The 18046-nt window shown below is 34.4% G+C and overlaps 1 protein-coding gene across 25 annotated transcripts in view; it reads left to right on the top strand.

Moving 5' to 3' along the window:
- The window catches only part of LOC129808794 (zinc finger protein 384), a 183694-nt gene that overhangs the window by 21422 nt on the left and 144226 nt on the right, over window positions 1–18046 (top strand). For 2 of the 25 annotated variants that reach the window (XM_055858674.1, XM_055858676.1), the window contains exons 1-2: window positions 6497–6576; window positions 6793–6875. The exons of 19 other annotated variants lie outside the window; for them this stretch is intronic. The gene's annotated coding sequence lies outside the window, so the exon portion shown is untranslated. Of the gene's footprint in view, window positions 1–6495; window positions 6577–6618; window positions 6876–18046 lie in introns of those variants that run through there. 4 more of the 25 variants (XM_055858668.1, XM_055858671.1, XM_055858670.1 and 1 more) reach the window with 4 other exon arrangements.

The following is an 18046-nucleotide window of genomic DNA, read 5'->3' as shown; positions in this document are numbered from 1 at the left end:
AAACTCCTTGAAAGTTTTATTAAAAAAAAAAACAGAAAAAATAAGAAAGAGATTTTCTTTATTTGGGATAAGAAAGAAAGAGAGTGATGTTGGGAGTCTTCTTCGTATCTGTGAGGCAAAATAAGCCCTGTTCGGCCAATAATAATTGTTTGGACGGTTTTTTGCACCCAGAAGAAGTCGATGCTAAAAGCTAAAAGAGAAGATATTCGCATGTGTGTGCAACGTAAATTTATATATTTTTGTTGAGGCAGGTCATTCACATCATCCTCCGCGTTTTCTTTCCATCTTTTATCGCTTTTTTCGCTCACAAGACACTCGCACTCATCTTTTGGCTTTTTTTTTACATTATATTTTCTTCCTATTCTCCATATCTTCTCTAGAGCTCTAAGTCTTCTCCATTTTTCTTTTTTTTTTTTTCGTTTAAATTCGTTCTAGAATTTTGCCTCCTAAGTCTCTGTCTCTGTCTCTGTCTCTCTTCGGATGATACATCTCGATCTTCGGACAAATTAAGATTTGACCCTCAAAATTACATTTACAAAAAAAAGAGATAACCCCCGAAAAACATAACCTACCTCGATATTAAAACGACAACAACAAAAAAAAAAATATCCCGCGAGAAAAATTCCCGCGAAATTCGCGGGATCGTCCGAGATCTCGCGATCATCTTCCAAACTTCTATTTTTCAACCCAAAGAAATCTCACAAGACAGCAAAAGAAAAAACGCGAAAAAAATCGCGCTCCGCGCGCTCAAAAAAAAAAAAAAGGAAGAATTGGCAGAGAGAGAGAGAGAGCAAGACCAAGAGATAAAAAGAGCCCCTTTTTGCAAAAGAGAATGCACTTGGGAGTCAGGAGGATCATTGATTAATACACTGAACTATCTCACTAGAATATTCAATCACAAAATCAATTTTTGCTGATGTCCAGATACACGCATTTTATCATTTGTCAACAAACTTTTGGACGATAAAAACTGATCGATTTTCTAGAAAAAAAAATATTCTTGATAAGAAAACTAGTGATAGGCCTAGATCTGTTTATTGTAGATGATATTCTCAACGTGAGCTAACTCCGAACGCTTCCAAATTCGATTTGGGGCACGATACGAAGGCAATCCCAGAAGTCCCTGGCCTAGGATGTCGGATGATGTCCAGAATGTTCAAATACACGAATTTGATCATTTGTCAACAAACTTTTGGCCGACAAGAAATGATCATTCTTTTAGAAAAAAAATTCTGATAAGAAAGCTAGTGATAAGCCTAGATCTTTTTATTGCAAGCGAGATTCTCAACGTGATCTAACTCCGAACGCTTGCAAATTCGATTTGGAGCTAAATTTGGGGGACGATACGAAGGCAATTCCAGAGGTCCCTGGCCTTGAATGATGTCCAGGATGTTCAAATACACGAATTTGATCATTTGTCAACAAACTTTTGGCCTACAAAAAATGATAATTTAATAGAAAAAAAAATATTTCTAATAAGAAATATAGTGATAAGTCTAGATCAGTTTATTTCAAGTGAGATTCTCAACGTGAGCTAATTCTGAACACTTGCAAATTCGATTAGGAGCTGAACTTCCGGAACACCATTCAGTTACTTTGAAAAGTACCAAGGATTCGGATGGAGTGACATAAAAGTGATAATGGGTGAAATGTAGACAACAATGCTTGCAAACACAGTACGACTCCGATAGAGTCAAGTCATTCGTTTCATGTATATCTGCAATATTCCTAATTTTTAATGGAATTGAATAAACAAGCTGTAAAATGTCACATTTAGTCCGGAAAAAATTCGAAATGATCAGTAAAAAATAAAAAAGGGCAGTAAAAGGTTTAAAAAGATCAGTAAAAAAAATTAAAAAAAGAGCAGTACTTTATTAAAAGTGGTCAGTAAGGAATTCAAAGTGATCAGCAAATAATGAAATCTGATCAGGAAAAAGTAAAGAGTAAAAAATTAACACATTATCAGTAAAAAGTAAAAGATGATCAGAAAGAAACAAAAAGTGGTCAGTAAAAAATGAAACATGATCAGTAAAAAGTAAAAGTTGAGCAGTAAAAAACAAAAAGTAATCAGTAAAAAATAAAAAGTATTCAGTAATAAATAAAAAGTGGTCAGTAGTAAATAAAAAATGAGCAGTAAAAACTCCTCTGGTTATATCACCCAAACCTTTAAACCAAGGACCACTGATAATTTATATTTTCCCTTTATTTTTTACAAACCACATTTTAATTTTTACTGAGCATTTTTATTTTTTTTTGATTTTAATTTCTAATTTCTCACTGATAATTTTTAATTTTTTACTGACCACTTTTAATTTTCTACTGACTAGTTTTTTTCACTGTTCCTTTTTTTATTTTTTGCTGACCAAATTTTATTTTTTACTGCTCGTTTTTAGTTTTTTTTACTGTTCAATTTTAATTTTTTACTGACCAATTTTTATTTTTTATTGACCACATTTAATTTTTTACAGCTTCTTTTTAATTTTTTGCTGATCACATTTTATTTTTTACTGTTCGTTTTTAATTTTTTACTGATTAATTTCAATCTTTTACTGTTCACTTTTAATTTTCTACTGACCAATTTTTTTTTACTGCTAATTTTTGAATTTTTGTTGACCAATTTTTATTTTTTACTGACAACTTTTATTTTTTTTACTGACCACATTTAATTTTTTACTGTTCAATTTTAATTTTTTACTGCTCGTTTTTAATTTTCTACTGACCAATTTTTATTTTCTATTGACCACTTAATTTTTTACCAACCACTTTTAATTTTTTACTGTTCACTTTTAATTTTTTTGCTGACCAATTTTTTTTACTGCTCCTTTATAGTTTTTTGCTGACTAATTTTCATTTTTTACTGACCATTTTTAATTTTTTACTGTTCACTTTTAATTTTCTACTGACCAATTTTTATATTTTACTGTTTAGTTTTAGTTTTCTACTGATCAATTTTAATTTTTTACTGCTCGTTTTTCATTTTGTGCTGACCATATTTTCTTTCTTTTCTTTTTTAATTTTTTGCTGATTAATTTTGAATTTTTTACTGATCAATTCGCAGTTTTACTGACCAAATTTAACTTTTTCCTGAGAAAATTTTACTTTTTACCGACAAAATTTTAATTTTACGAACAAAATTGAAAATTTTAGCTTATTATTCCGAATTATTTGCTGATCAATTTAATTTTTTCACTGAACACTTTTGACTTTATACCGAACAATTGTTTTGTTGCCATTTTTAATTGTTGTGGATACTATTTCACTCGTTAAAAATTTTCTCAAGTTCTCACTTAATAAAATTAGTTTAAAAAACTTTGACATTAAACCTGGAATTTTACTGATTTTTTTTCATGGTGTTTAAAGTTTTTAGGAGTTGACTCTATCGGAATTGTACTGTACAAAATTTGCAGAAGACATGAGGGAACCACGGAGCATTCTCTGAAAATTCAATTGGATTATTTATTTGCTTTTTATTTTTATTTTTTTTTTAATAAACACCTCCCTGCTGCTCTATCGGAATATCTGTATTACTCTGATTTACATTTTTCTTTTAATTTTCTTAAATTGCAAGGAAAGAAAAAAAATCATTTCCTGTCTATAAATCTACCCCGGTCTCCCATACAGCAAAAAAATACAGACTAATCCGCGGTCTGCGAAAATCCCCGAAAAATTCCGCGTTCTGTAAAAATCCATGAAGACTTCCGTGGTTCTCGAAAAAAATCCGCGGTCTACAAAATCCACGACAGATTTTACGGACCGAGAAATTCACTGGTCCACGGAAAATACCGCGGTCCGCAAAAAAATCTTCGTTCTGCGAAATCCACCACAAATTTCGTGGTCTGCGAAAATCCACGAAAAATTCCACGTTCTAATAAAATAAGTGAAAAATGCCGTAGATTGGGAAAACTGGGAAAAATTCCGCATTCTAAGAAATCCGCGTAAAATTCCGCGTTCTGCAAAAATCCACGAAAAAATCCGTTGTCCGCTAAATCCAAGACAAATTCCGCATTCTGCGAAGACCGGGAAAAATTCCGTGGTCCGTGAAATCTAAGAAAAAATTCCGCGTTCCGCAAAATCCACGAAGAAGTCCGTTGTCCGCGAAATCCACGAAAAATTCCACGATCTACGAAAATCTACGAAGAAATCCGTGGTCCGCGAAATCCACGACAAGTTCCGTGGTCAGCGAAAACCTGGAAAAATTCCACGTTCCGCAAAAAAATCTGTATTCTGCAAATCCACGGCAAATTATGTGAATCGAGAAATTCCGCGATCTGCGATAAATTCAGCGTTCTGCGAAAATCCAGGAAAAATTCCGTGGTCCGCGAAAACCACGACAAGTTCCGCAGTCTGCGAAAACCTGGAAAAATTCCGCGTTCTGCTAAATCCACGACAAATTTCGTGGTCTGCGGAATCCACGATAAATTTCGTGAACTGAGAAATTCCGTGGTCTGCGAAATATTTCGCGTTCTGCGAAAATCCACGAAGAATTTCGTGTAGCACGTAATCCACGAAGAAATCCGTGGTCCGCGAAATCCACAAGAAATTCCGCGTTCTGCGAAAATCCTAGACAAATTTGGCGGACTGAGAAATTCAGCGGTTCACGAAAAATTCCGCGTTTTGATAAATCCTCGATAAATTTCGCGAACCAGGAAATTCTGAGGTCCACACAAATCCGCGAGAAATTCCGCGTTCTGCGAAATTCGGCGAAAAAATCCCCGTTCTACGAAAACCGGAAAAAATTCTGCGTTCCGCAAAAACCGGGAAAAATTCCGCGAGCTCCGAAAATCCACGAAAAATTCCACGGACTGAGAAATTCAGCGGTACACGACAAATTCCGCGATACACGAAAATCCGCGGAAAATTCCACGTTGTACGAAAACCGGGAAAAATTCCGCGTTCTGCAAGAATTCACGAAAAATTCCGTTGTGCGCGAAATCCACAACAAATTTCATGGACTGCGAAATCTGCAAAAAATTCCGCATTCTGTGAAAATCCACGAACAAATTCGTGGTCCGCGAGATCCACGAAAAATTCAGCTTTCTACGAAATCCACGACAAATTTCGTGGACGGAGAAATTCCGCGATCCACGACAAATTCCGCGTTCTGCGAAAATCCGTGAAAAATTCCGCTTTCTGCGAAATCGACGACAAATTCCGCGTTCTGCAAAATCCACGACAAATTTCGTGGTCTGCAAAAATCCACGAAAATTCCTCATTCTGCGGAATCCACGAAAAATTCCGCGTTCTGCGAAAATCTGCGAAAAATTCCGTAGACTGCGATATCCACGAAGAAATCCGTGGTCCGCGAAATCCACGAGAAATTCCGCGTTCTGCAAAATCCACGACAAATTTCGTGGTCTGCGAAAATCCACGAAAAATTCCTCATTCTGCGGAATCCACGAAAAATTCCGCGTTCTGCGAAAATCTGCGAAAAATTCCGTAGACTGCGATATCCACGAAGAAATCCGTGGTCCGCGAAATTCACGAGAAATTCCGCGTTCTGAGAAAATTCATGAAAAATTCCGTAGATTGCGAAAATCCACGAAAATTCCTCATTCTGCGGAATCCACGAAAAATTCCGCGTTCTGCGAAAATTCATGAAAAATTCCGTAGATTGCGAAAACCGGGAAAAATTCCACATTCTACGAAATCCACGAAAAATTCCGCGTTCTGCGAAAATCCACGAAAATTTCCGCATTCTGTGAAAAAATCCGCGTTCTACGAAATCCACGACAAATTTTGTGAACCGAGAAATTCCGCGAAATCCACGTAAACTTCATTTTGTGAAAATCCGCGAAAAATTCCGCGGTTTGAGAAAAATTTAATAATAGCAGTGTGCTAGTAACACCTTACCTTGTGTTAGCCGTGATATGTTTAGTCAAAAGAAGATTCTAAAGTCTAAGTTTATGCCAAGTTTGAGGTCTCTATCTCTCATTTTGGCTTATCACTGGCTTTCTATCTGGGGTGACATGATAACTTATTTTCGATACTATCGACTGTCGATTCTGAAAAATTTAAACAATAGCTGTACTTCTTGTAGTTGATATAGATATTTATCAACAATCACATTCTTTTAAGAATGTCACTTAATCTACGAAATATAGTTTTATCGATACTATTGATTCGATAGTGTCGAAAAGTTATCATTCCACCCTGATCTCTCGAACATAGCTCTGTCAACAAACTTTTGGCTGATGCTCTATTTCAAAAAATGGCCATTTTTTGATGTACAGTATTTTCCCATTTTCCCAATTTGTCTTTAGTGATGTCAATCGGTAATTTTGATCTGAAACATATCTGATCAATCTCCTTTTTGTCCATATTTTTATTGGGTAAAATTGTTATTAAGTACAATATGCCACTTCAATAGCCAATGATCCCAATAATCGTTTGGCCTAGGATGTTAGTGTATCTGTGAGGTGAGTGTATGCAAGTTACAGCCTTCCATTTGTACGATCAAACTGCAAGTGTGCAGGAGAGTTTAGAAAATTTTCAACGAAATGCACTCGCAAAAATAAAATTGTGCATTTAGTCTGCATTTTGTATTCTCACGCTCAACTTATTATATATGAAAAAGGAGTTTGTGTTTGAACTATATATATATATATGTATATATATATACATATATATATATATATATGGAATTTTTTTTCACTCCCTAAATTTGATGGTTCAGTTTAAAATTTGAGAAGGAGGTGAAAATGTTTTGGAGAATTTGAGTGATATTCGCGGTTTTTTTTTTTGTTTTTAAATTATTATTATTATTTTGTTAATTTGTTTTATTCGCCCAAAAAGGAAGGGTTAGAATGGTGTCCTGAGATTTTTCTGAGACTTTGAAAAAAAAAAGTGCAAAGTGTGTATTTTTTTTGCTGGAGAAGGTTTTTTCTTTTAGTTATTTTGTAACGTTTTTTTTTTTTTTGTAATTTAAATGTTTAATTTGGAGTTAATAACGTTTGTGAAGTTGTTGTTATTGTTTTCAAAAAAAAAAACCACCCCAATGCCCCGGAAAAAAAAGACCGGAAAGGTGCAAGGGTCAAAGGGGTTAAGAACAATTTAAGAAAAAAAAAATGAAATAAATTTCAATTGGATACATTTTTCCTCTTTGAGTCTCTTTTTTTTTAAAGTGCACCAGATGGACTTCGGAGGCAAATAGCGGGTGTTTAAGATGGGTACTAAGAACACCCACATGCCAAGAAAAAACACGCAAAAAATTTAAATAAATAAAATAGAATAAAAAAGCTATCGATCGAAGCAAAATTCACTGAAATTCGTACAAAAAAAAAATAAATAAATAAAAAAACCAAAAAATAAAGCATTAAATTGAAAAAATGAGTAAAGAAAATTCCCAAAAAAAGAAAAATTAATTAAATAGAGAAAAAAAGTGCCTCACAATTTATTCGCAATGCATGTGAAATGTGTAATATTATTTTTAAGTAAAATAGCCTTGAGCTGAAAAAGATCCAACACAACTTCGCGCGATTCCTGATGCGCAATGTGCGCAAATATTCTTTGCAATAATAAAAGCTAATATTTAAATAGATGGCTTATTCTGCTTCTTTTTTTTTCTCTTCTTTTCTTTTCATTTTATTTTCTTATTATTTTATTTTATTCTATTTTTCCTTCATCTTCTCATTCATCATTCTTTTTCACTTTGGAGCTTTTTTTTCCTCTTTTCTTTTCATTTTTGGTCGACTACCCCAATCACTCAAGGAAATACCAATGAATTTTCTTTTATTCTTTTTTCTTGGAGCACAAAATACTTCGAATACCTTGATGCAATTAATTAAGAAAGGTCCCTGTTGATCATAAACCCTCAAAATGATTATCAAGATCATTGAACCACGGGTTTTCTTTTAAACTTTCCGGAAAAACACGCAAAGTATACCACTCAAGATGACATGTAGGAAAAATCAGAAAACATTGCACTTAAACCTTTATTAACTAAGCCAAAAATTCAATAATTTTCCCGATTTCAAGCGGTTTTGGAAAAGCTAGGAAAACCTTCCTACTTCCGTGGCACATAAACCTCCATTTCTCAGCCAAAAGTTAAGGAATTCTCCTGGATTTTGCAGATTTGGAAAGCTGGGAAAATTCCCCTAAATCTTCTCTAAAACAGGGACACGATTACTTCATCGGAAAAGGCGAGGAAATTCAGGGAAAATTTACCTGAATTACTCTTCAAATGATATCTGCAAAGATTACTTTTAAAACACTATTTAACGGTCAAGACTAAGTCGAATTTACCATTTTCAGGCAGTTTTGGAAAGCCCAAAAAATTCCCCAAAATCCCACTAAAGACACCATGGGCATTTTCTTGAGGGAAAACCCTCGGAAAAGCCATTAAGCTTCCCTCAAAATGATCCAGATAGCAAATCTGCAAATGGTTCTACTTAAACCTTCATTTCTCAGCCAAAAATTAGGAAATTTTCCCGAATTTTGCAGATTTTAGCCAGTTTTTGGATAGTCCAGAAAATTTCCTAAAATCTTCCTAAAGACACAATAGGCATTTTCTGGTGGGAAAACCCTCGGAAAAACCACCAAACCTCCCTCAAAGTGGTCCAGATAGCAAATCTGCAAAGGTTCTACATAAACCTTCATTTCTCAGCCAAAAATTCACTAATTTTCTTGAATTTTCCAGATTTGGAAAGCTGAGAAAATTCCTCAAAATATACTTTGAGACAAAAACCTTCTTGACTGATCGGAAAAGCCCTGGAAAAGCCAACTAAACTTCCCTCAAAGTTGTCAAGGTTGGGAATCTGCAAAGGTTTTACTTAAACCTTCATTTCTCAGCCAAAAATTCACTAATTTTCTTGAATTTTCCAGATTTGGAAAGTTGAGAAATTTCCTCAAAATATACTTTGAGACAAAAAACCTTCTTGACTGATCGGAAAAGCCCTGGAAAAGCCAACCAAACTTCCCTCAAAATGCTCTAAATAGTGGAATAAATATTGCCCTTAAGCCCCGAATTCCTCAGTCGAAATTCAATGAATTTCCCAGAATCTTTCTGAAAAGCTGAAAAATTTCCCAAACAATCCTCCTTATTTCCACAGGCAATAGTTTCTTGTGGGAAAAGCCTTGGAAAATCCGAGCAAAATTCATCTATACATCGCAAGACATGCGATGCTGAATTTTTACTTATTTTTTTAAGGGAAAACTCAATTGATTTTCCAGCTGGTAACATACCTGGTAAATTGAAAAAATTTCATAAATTCTCAGTAAGAGTCAAGGAAGATTTTCTTGTTGGGAAAACCCTCGGAAAAGCCACCAAACTTCCCTCAAAGCGGTCAAAATTGCAAATCTGCACAGTTTCAACCATAAACTTCAATTTCTCAGCCAAAAGTCAACTAATTTTCCTCCATTTTGCAGATTTGGAAAGCTGGGAAAATTCCTCAAAATATACACTGAGACAAAAATGTTCTTGGTTGGACGGAAAAGCCATTAATAGCCCTGGAAAACCCATCAAAACTTCCCTTAAAATGCCCCCAGAAATGTTGCACTTAAACCATCATTTCTAATTCAAAACTAAGTCGAATTTTCAATTTTTAGTCAGTTTTGAGAAAACTCCAGAAAAATCCCCAAAATCCCCCTTAAGACACAATGGGCATTTTCTTGTGGGAAAACTCTCGGAAAAGCCACCAGACTTCCCCTCAAAAAGCTCCATTGCACCCTTTTGCTGCATTCTCCCTAAAAAAATCCAATTTTAATCTAATCCCAATGGTTTTTCTCATTGAAAAAATCCTCAAGAAAATCCCTAAAACTTTTCCACACACCCTTCCGCCATCGTATGGGGTTTTCTCAGTGTCAAAGTTCAGGGAAATATCACTTCTCCTCGAAGAAAACACTTTTGCAAGGTTTATAGTTTAAAAATTCAAATTACAAAAATCCAATTCCAATCCGATCTCTGTCTTTCAAGCTTTCCTGGTGTGGAAATGCTTAGGAAAAGCCTACAAGAAAACCCTTCCAAGTTACCCCCAGAAAAAAAAAGAAGTGCAATGCTTTGTTCAAATAAATCACAATTAATCCATTACTTGACCGATTTTGATGATCTTGACCACTTTGTCAAAACAGGAAAATTCTATAATTGAAAAGAAAGACACCCACAGAATTTCCTTTGCGTAAATGTTCCGGAAAAAACCTCTGAAATTTACAAGAAGAAAATACATTCTGTATTTTGTTTCAGAAAAAAAATGACATTGAATCCATTTTTGAACCGATCTTGATGATTTTGGATAGTTTTGGAAGGGTGTGAGGAAACTTCTCAGATTTTCCAAAAACCCTGACTTAGGCTTTTCTTGTTGAAAATTGGTGAAAATACTTTTCAGAAGATTTTGATGTTTAATTGAAAATATTTATGCAATGGTTTCTTTGTAATGAATTCTTAGTTAATTTATTTTGTATCCGATTTTGATGATTTTGGGTGTTTCTGGGAAAGGGGGAAAAAATGTCTCAGAAAATGTCTTGAGCAAAAATCGCCCGGGAAAAGACTGTGAAGTTTACCAAAAGCTTCAAATGTTTTTCTTTTTTGATGGTCATACGGTTGAGCCATTTTTAGACCGATTTTGATGATCTCAATTGCACTGAAACAGTGGAAAAATTCTCCAGGAGATCCTAGGGACATTGAGTAAGCTTTCCTTGGTGGAAATGCCTCAGAAAAACCTTTGAAGTTTCTAGAGAAAAGAGTGTAGTGTTCTCTCAAAAATTTCCATAGCAGAGAGTTAGTTTTAGACCGATTTTGATGACAGTATGTGCTTCAAAAAGCTGCAGAAAAATTCCCGAAAATACTCTCAAAACAGTCCTGTGCTAAAATAAAAGCCGAAGTGAACTTGGTGATGCCAGTTGGCATTCTTCGAAATTCCGCTGAAATTCACGTAGAGAAAATGAGATGTTTTTTAATGTGAAAATTGTTTAATTCCTTAGAGTTAAATCATTTTCACAAGAAAATCCTTTAAATAATATAGTTGAATACAATTATTTGGTTTAATTGTGAATAATTGTTGATATTACAACAAAAACATTGGGATGACATTTTGAGCTGAAAGACTCATATTCTTTTGAGCTGTCCCGAAATTCAGGAAAAGTTTGAGAAAAAATCCTTTTGTACAATATTATTTTAGTTAATAAGGAATGCAAAAGTACATATTACAAGAATGGACACGACCTGCTAATAAGGATAAAATAGAGAAGAAAATATTTTGTCACATTTTAGAGATTTTTTTCAACCGCAGCGCCGCCAGACGTTTTTTTAAGTGAGTTATTTGTGTCTCTATCTCTCTCACTTGAAATGATATTTCCTTTAAATTTCTTCATATTTCCGGAAGATTCAAGTAAAAGTGTGTTTAGTGAACAGCTATCTGTCTTCCGACAAAGATATCAAGAAGACAAATTATTTTTATGAGAGTTTTTCTTTCTGTTATGTCTTTTTGGCGCAAAAATATTCATCATGGCACCGTGAAATAGAGGGATTAGTATTACCAATATGGCTATCTGTAAATTTCATTAGAACACTTAACACAAAATTTCCGATACTACACGACTTTTAACGAGCACAGGTCTGCTCTAAAAAGGAAAATCCTATCATTAATTGGGTTTCTTAGTTGTAAATCCTCAAGAAAAAATTATTTAGAAATTATTAACCGATTTTGATGATTTTGAATGGTTGAATGGAAACGTGTTGGGGAACTTCTCTGATTTTCCAAAAACCCTGAATTAGTCTTTTCTTGGTGAAAATGCTTTTCAGAAGACTTTAAAGTCAAACTGAAAATATTTATGCAACGGTTTTTTTTTTTAACTGAATTCTGAATGTAGGAAAATTGTCTCAGAAGATGTCTTGAGGAAAATTCGCCGGAAAAAGTCTGCAAAGTCTACCAAAAGCTTCAAATGTTTTTCTTTTTTGATGATCATACGGTTGAGCCATTTTTAGACCGATTCTGATGATCTGAATTACACTGAAATATTAGAAAAATTCTCTTAGAGATCCTAGGGACATTGAGTAGGCTTTCCTTGCTGTAAATACCTCGGAAAAGCCTTGGAATAGCCTCAGAAAAATCTTTGAAGTTTCCAGGGAAAAGAGTATAGGGTTTCTACAAAAATGGCTGTAGCGGAGCCATTTTTAGATCGATTTTGATGATCTAAATTGCACTGAAACAGTGGAAATTTTTTTTTTAAAGAGATTCTGCGGACTTTGAGTAGGCCTTCCTTGGTGGAAATGCCTCAGAAAAGGCCTCTGAAAAACCTCAGAAAAACCTTTGAATTTTCCAGGGAAAATAGTGTAGGACTTTCGCAGAAATTGTAGTAGCAGAACCATTTTTAAACCGATTTTGATGATCTGAATTGTACTGAAATAGTTGGAAAATTCTTAAGGAGATCCTAGAGACATTGAGTAGGCCTTCCTTAGTGAAAAAGGCCTCGGAAAAGGCTTAGAAAAACCTACTACTACAACTGGCTGTAGCGGAGCCATTTTTAGACCGATTTTGATGATCTCATTTGCACTGAAATAGTGGGACAATTTTCCAGGATATCCTAGGGACATTGAGTAAGCCTTCTTTGGAGGAAATGCCCTGAAAAGGGCTCGGAAATGCTTTGGAAGACCCTTTTCCAGGAAGAAGAGTGTAGGGCTTTCGTAAGAATTATCACTGAAGATTGCCATTTTTAGACCGATTTTGATGACTGTGTTTCAAAAAGGTGAAGAAAAAAATCCCTAAATTGGGAAAATCCTATCATGAATTGGTCTTTTTGAGTTGTAAATCCTCAAGAAAAAATTCTTGGGAAATTGTTAACCGATTTTGATGATTTTTGGATGGTTTTGGAAACGTGTTGGGTAACTTCTCAGATTTTTCAAAACCCTGAATTAGGCTTTTCTTGGTGAAAATTGCTGAGAATACTTTTTCAGAAGACTTTGAAGTTAACTGAAAATATTTATGCAACGGTTTTTTTTTACTGAATTATCAGTAAGTTTGTTTTCTAACCGTTTTTGATGATTCTGAATGATTTGGAAGAGTATAGAGAAAACTCTCTAACATAACCCTGAATTAAGCTTAATATAAATGTGTGAGGATTTTGCTATTAATTCTCAGTCAATTTTTCTTTCAATCCGATTTTGATGATTTTGAGTGATTTGGAGGGGTAAAATATATCCAAAGGAGTATTGTAATTTTCATTGCTTTCTAAATTCCTTTTTTTTTGGCATTTTTTCGATGATCCCAATTGGTTTTAGAGGCGTACAGTAGGTCCCAAAAAGGCCTTTTGGAAGGGACTTTAGAGGGGCATTGATTGATGCCTTACGGACCATCAAATAACTTCATATCCGTTTTTGAGCTTAATTAAAAATATTTGTTTTCTTTTTTGGAAGAGAAAAACTATCCTTAAATGCTGTTTTTTTGGTTTTTGTTCACTCTTTCTTCTTGAATTTTTAGTAATTTTTCTTCCAAACCGATTTTGATGATTTTGGGTGTTTTGGAAAGCTGGAAAAATTCTCTACAAATTTTCTATATAGGTCAAGGTGGGTTTTCTTGAGAGATCTAAGGGAAAATTGGGATTAAATCAATATGTCCGAGTTAGCTCTAAGGGTTAACCGTCTTAGATAACCCTGTTTTTCTTCAAAAATGGAATTCTTTGAGGACGATTTGAGGTATTTTCTCAGCTTTTTCTTAGAGAAACTCAAATTGAGGATTATGCCCAACCCTTGCCATATCTTTTGCTCATATTTCACGCCATTTCAAGTGCATTGTGGCATTGCACAAGTGTTCACATAGAGTTTCTTGATCAAATATTTACTCAATACAACTAATCACTTTTTTTCTTTTTCTTCTTCTGGGCTTTCTGAGAAGTCTCTGAATCTCTCAAAGAGAATTTTATTGCGAATAAATGCAAATTTCCACAGAATTTACTTCATTTTTGGCGGGAAAATGCATCCAAAGTTCAAATAACCTTCTATTTAATCCATTTTCAATTTTCATTTAGACTTTTTCTCCTCTCCTTTGTATTTATTTATTTAATATTATTTCTTTTTGTCATTTTGAGCTTGGAAACACTTCAATTTGGATGGCAACTGAGATTATTTTAAAATGGGTTGAGGGAAAAAGTATTTCTAAATCTCTAAACTGAGAATGGAATAGACAGAGATAGATACAGTGTGAGATAGGAGGAAAAATTGATAAGGAAAATAGTGATAAGGCCTTTGGAAAAATCATTCAATGACATCGTGATTGTCCTCTATTTGCAGCGTGATTTTTTATTAAAGTGGAACACGGAGAGAGGGAAGAGAAAGGGGATTTATTATGAGGGTTTAGTGGAGGTTTATTGCATATTTTTCTCTCATACTCTATCACGATGAAAATTGAAGTCTGAAAACATTTTTAAGAGGCTAAAATATATTACAAATTCATAGTATTTTTCCGAAATATTTTCACAGTGGCAAAAACTAATGACACCAAATGGGTAAAAGCCAATTACTCAAGCGAATTACTCAAGATCGACTTAACCCTTTAAGGACGAGAGGATATACGCTGAACGACATTCAATTAAATCAAGTTTCCTTTAATATTTTGGCCTAAATAAGCAATTCGTGGTTAGAAAAAAAAATTCCAGTACCTAGGAGTCTCAGAAAACTATGGGACATATATGTTCCAATCGTCCATAAAGGTAAAAAAAAACACTAAATTTTCCGGGTGGTTAAATTACTCTATTGCTTTATTATTTTTGTGAGATAAACGGAATAAATAATTTATTGAAAATGTCATCGATTGTGAAAAATATATATAAATATAATATAAAAAATATATAATATATATCGTATATACTTATAATTTTTGGCCTCGGACAAGTATGAGAAGACTGATAAAGACAAATTTTTAGTATTTCCTAGATTGTAAAGAATCTCAGCTAAAACAAATAAAAATCCAATCACATTGTTTTTTACATAATTTCATATTAGGTGAGATTCTTAACAATCTCACCTCCCAAGCAGCAATTTTTTCTTAAAATAGTCTTGTAGAATTCCCTAAGTAAGGCACTATAGAACCAAAAATCTATTTAATTACTTATAACGCTCTTGCTTCTATCACTGAGATTACTATAAGTAAAGTGGCGCACTCTTAGGGATCTTAAGAGCTGCTATAGGAATTTCAGCAGAAAATTTTCACTTTAAGTCTTTTACAAGTGCACTAAAAGACTTGTCTAATACTTGGTTCTATAAGGCAGCTATTTTGCTTCTTGGGCTACTATAATCCTAACAATATCTTATGTCTTCCGATCGGCCCCAAACTTTGCCAGAATGTGTTTTGACACTTCCTGATCACGAATGATCACGGATCCTGATCCTAATCCTGATCACGGATGGCTAAAAACCGTTCCCGTCCGTCCGTTCGGTCGCTCTTTGGAGCTTAATAGCTCCTAAACTAAAAGAGATATCGACTTGCGGTTTTCGGCAAAGGTTATATATCGGGTGAAAATTGCAACTTGGTGCATTGACCCCCCACCCCCCACCCCTCCTTCCGCCATTTTGAATACCCCCCTTTTCTTGTTTTCTCAATAGCTCCGCCCCTGTGGCATCGAGCGGGCTCAAATTTTAGTATGTTATAGCTGGACCTTAGACCTTTCCATCAATACCAAACTTAAGGTCCCTCGACCTCCCCTGACCCGAGCTATAAGGGCCCAAAAAAAATTTCTTAAAATGGTCATAACTCCGGTTCTAATTATCAGAATTTAAAATGTGAGGGCTTTTTGGAAAGCTCTCGTGAAATGCCACCTCCCCTTCTAACATTGCAAGTTCATAAAACCACCACTAGGGGCGCTATTATTAAAAAGAAAATTTTTAAATCTTATAAGTTAAATAACTCAAAAATTCCTTATGCAATCGGGCTGAAATTGTAGTATGTTGTAGCTGCTGATTATACCTATCAAACAAAAAAAATACTTACTGTTCGAATATTGACCGGCCTCTATCTCCGGTTCGAATTAACATAGTGACCTAAATTTTACCTTTTTGGTCTCGTTTCGATGAGCACTTTCAGATGGAAGTTCAAAGAGTCACCACAGGTGGCTCTGCGATAGCGTCAAAATTCATCGAAATTCAAAGTAATTTTTCTCAAAAACGGCTTTGTGCAAGTTAATGAAATTTTAGTATGTTGTAGTCCAGTCTAGGACGTTTCCAAAATGGTGCGTATGTGCGCTGTGGTTAAAACAGAACCAGAGATATGAAGGGTCAAAGTTCACGAAATTCAAAAAATCATATCTCCAAACTAAGCAACAAACCAAGACGCCGTATTATCCTCATTTTTCGTTCAACTTTTTTTGAAATAAAAAAAAATCGTAGTAAATACATCTAAATTTTAGAATATTATCGGTTTTGTTCAATATGATCATATTTTGACTTAATTATGGTCTTAAGTCTGTCAGAAAATGCATCGTAGTTTGCACGAATGTGAGTCTTCTGAATGTCCTGCTATTCACGAGGAAGGGCTGCCTTCAGCTCATTGATACTTTGCTACTTTTTAGTCTTAACCTTGACCAACAAAATTCCTCTTTTGGAGGAGTCAAACGATCTTGCATCCAAGAATTGTGGAGGTCATTGTTTTTTCCCAAAATGAAATGCGAAACGTTTTTTTTTTTTCTTAGCCAAATCTTATTTGGAGGGTGATTTCTGAGACGTTGTCGAGTCATGATCGAACTTTCATTACTTCTTAATGAAATTTTTGTTTATCTACGACTCCAACACTTCTTCCAGGACAATTTCCTGAAACATATTGGCAATCGTTTTGACTGTACAGCCTGAAAACCCCAGTGGAAAGCGATAATTTGTCTTTTAAGGAAGTCCAGAGATCTTCAAATAAGGTGGTTCTTAACTTCCGGTGGTCATTCGAACGTCTAAATTATCGTATGATCTTTCTTTCAAATAGACACAATAATTTTGTTTGCACATCAATTGCACAATTGAACATTTTTCTTATCAGAAAAAATGATATTCTGAAACTGACCATGAACGTGCAAGCGAATTTACTCCTTCGTCGATCGAGCATAATTTTTTTTTGAGGATCGGCGATGTCCCTTCATTTTTAGGATTTTTAAGGCACCATATAGGGGAAGTGCTTATAATTTTGGACAGTCTGCTTATAAGCATCGAAGTTCCAAGTTTGAAGTGCGATATTTTCTATACTAATTGACATTTCTTGTTACTCTCTTTTCAGAAGGATTGTTTAGAAACTTAGCAAGCTATTTATCATCTCATTTTTACTAAAATTAGTTTTAATACGTTTAAAAATGAATTGATATGTAGAGGTGACTTTGGCTCTTATTTTGGACAACTTGGTTATTAATTTGGCCAACTTTCTTTAACAATATTTATTTCATGGTTATTTGCAATCTATGCGTCTAAGAGATCATTTCTTTGCAGATATGACGCAGATTTTGTTCAATTTGCTTCTTCACTTTAAGAACGATAACTATCAATGAAGCAATTCTTCTAGACCTCCACCAAAGCATTTTAAAATATTACTAGTATCCCTGTACCAAATTATGTTTCGAAAAATGAAAAATTTAATTACATTCAGGATTTTGAAGAGCCCTAACGATAGTTGCTTCCATTTAAAAAAAAAAAAACTTCCACAAAATACTATCGAAAATGCTTTTGTAGGCTTTTAGCCAATAAAATAAACTACCGCAATGCAAAATATGAAACCGCTGTCACTAGCGGTTTGACAGCTATGCGCTCCTGAAACTTACTGCATTTTTTCAATCATCCTGTAAAACTCCACTATTTAATACTATATGCGGCTAGTTCTGTTCCGGTCAACCCTAATCAGTAGGGGAAAGTACTCTTCCTTCGAATGTTCATGCCTTCGAATAGTGTGAATTTTCTTTAATTTTTCCTATAGAAATGTCTAAATCTCTTGGGAAAAATAAAAGAAAATTCGCATTATTCGAAGGATTCAAAGGCATAAACGTTCGAAGGGAGTGTACTTTCCCCTGCATAATTGAGTGCTGTATGAGATAATTGTCCGTGGCTGTGGCTATAATCCCGATTAACCGAAATATAGAGAATGAGGGCCTTGAT

This window comes from Phlebotomus papatasi, chromosome 5 (genome assembly GCF_024763615.1).
Source record: "Phlebotomus papatasi isolate M1 chromosome 5, Ppap_2.1, whole genome shotgun sequence".
In the NCBI taxonomy this organism is placed as follows: domain Eukaryota; kingdom Metazoa; phylum Arthropoda; class Insecta; order Diptera; family Psychodidae; genus Phlebotomus; species Phlebotomus papatasi.
Note: the sequence above shows the minus strand (reverse complement) of the source record. Positions and strands in the feature narration are given on the sequence as shown.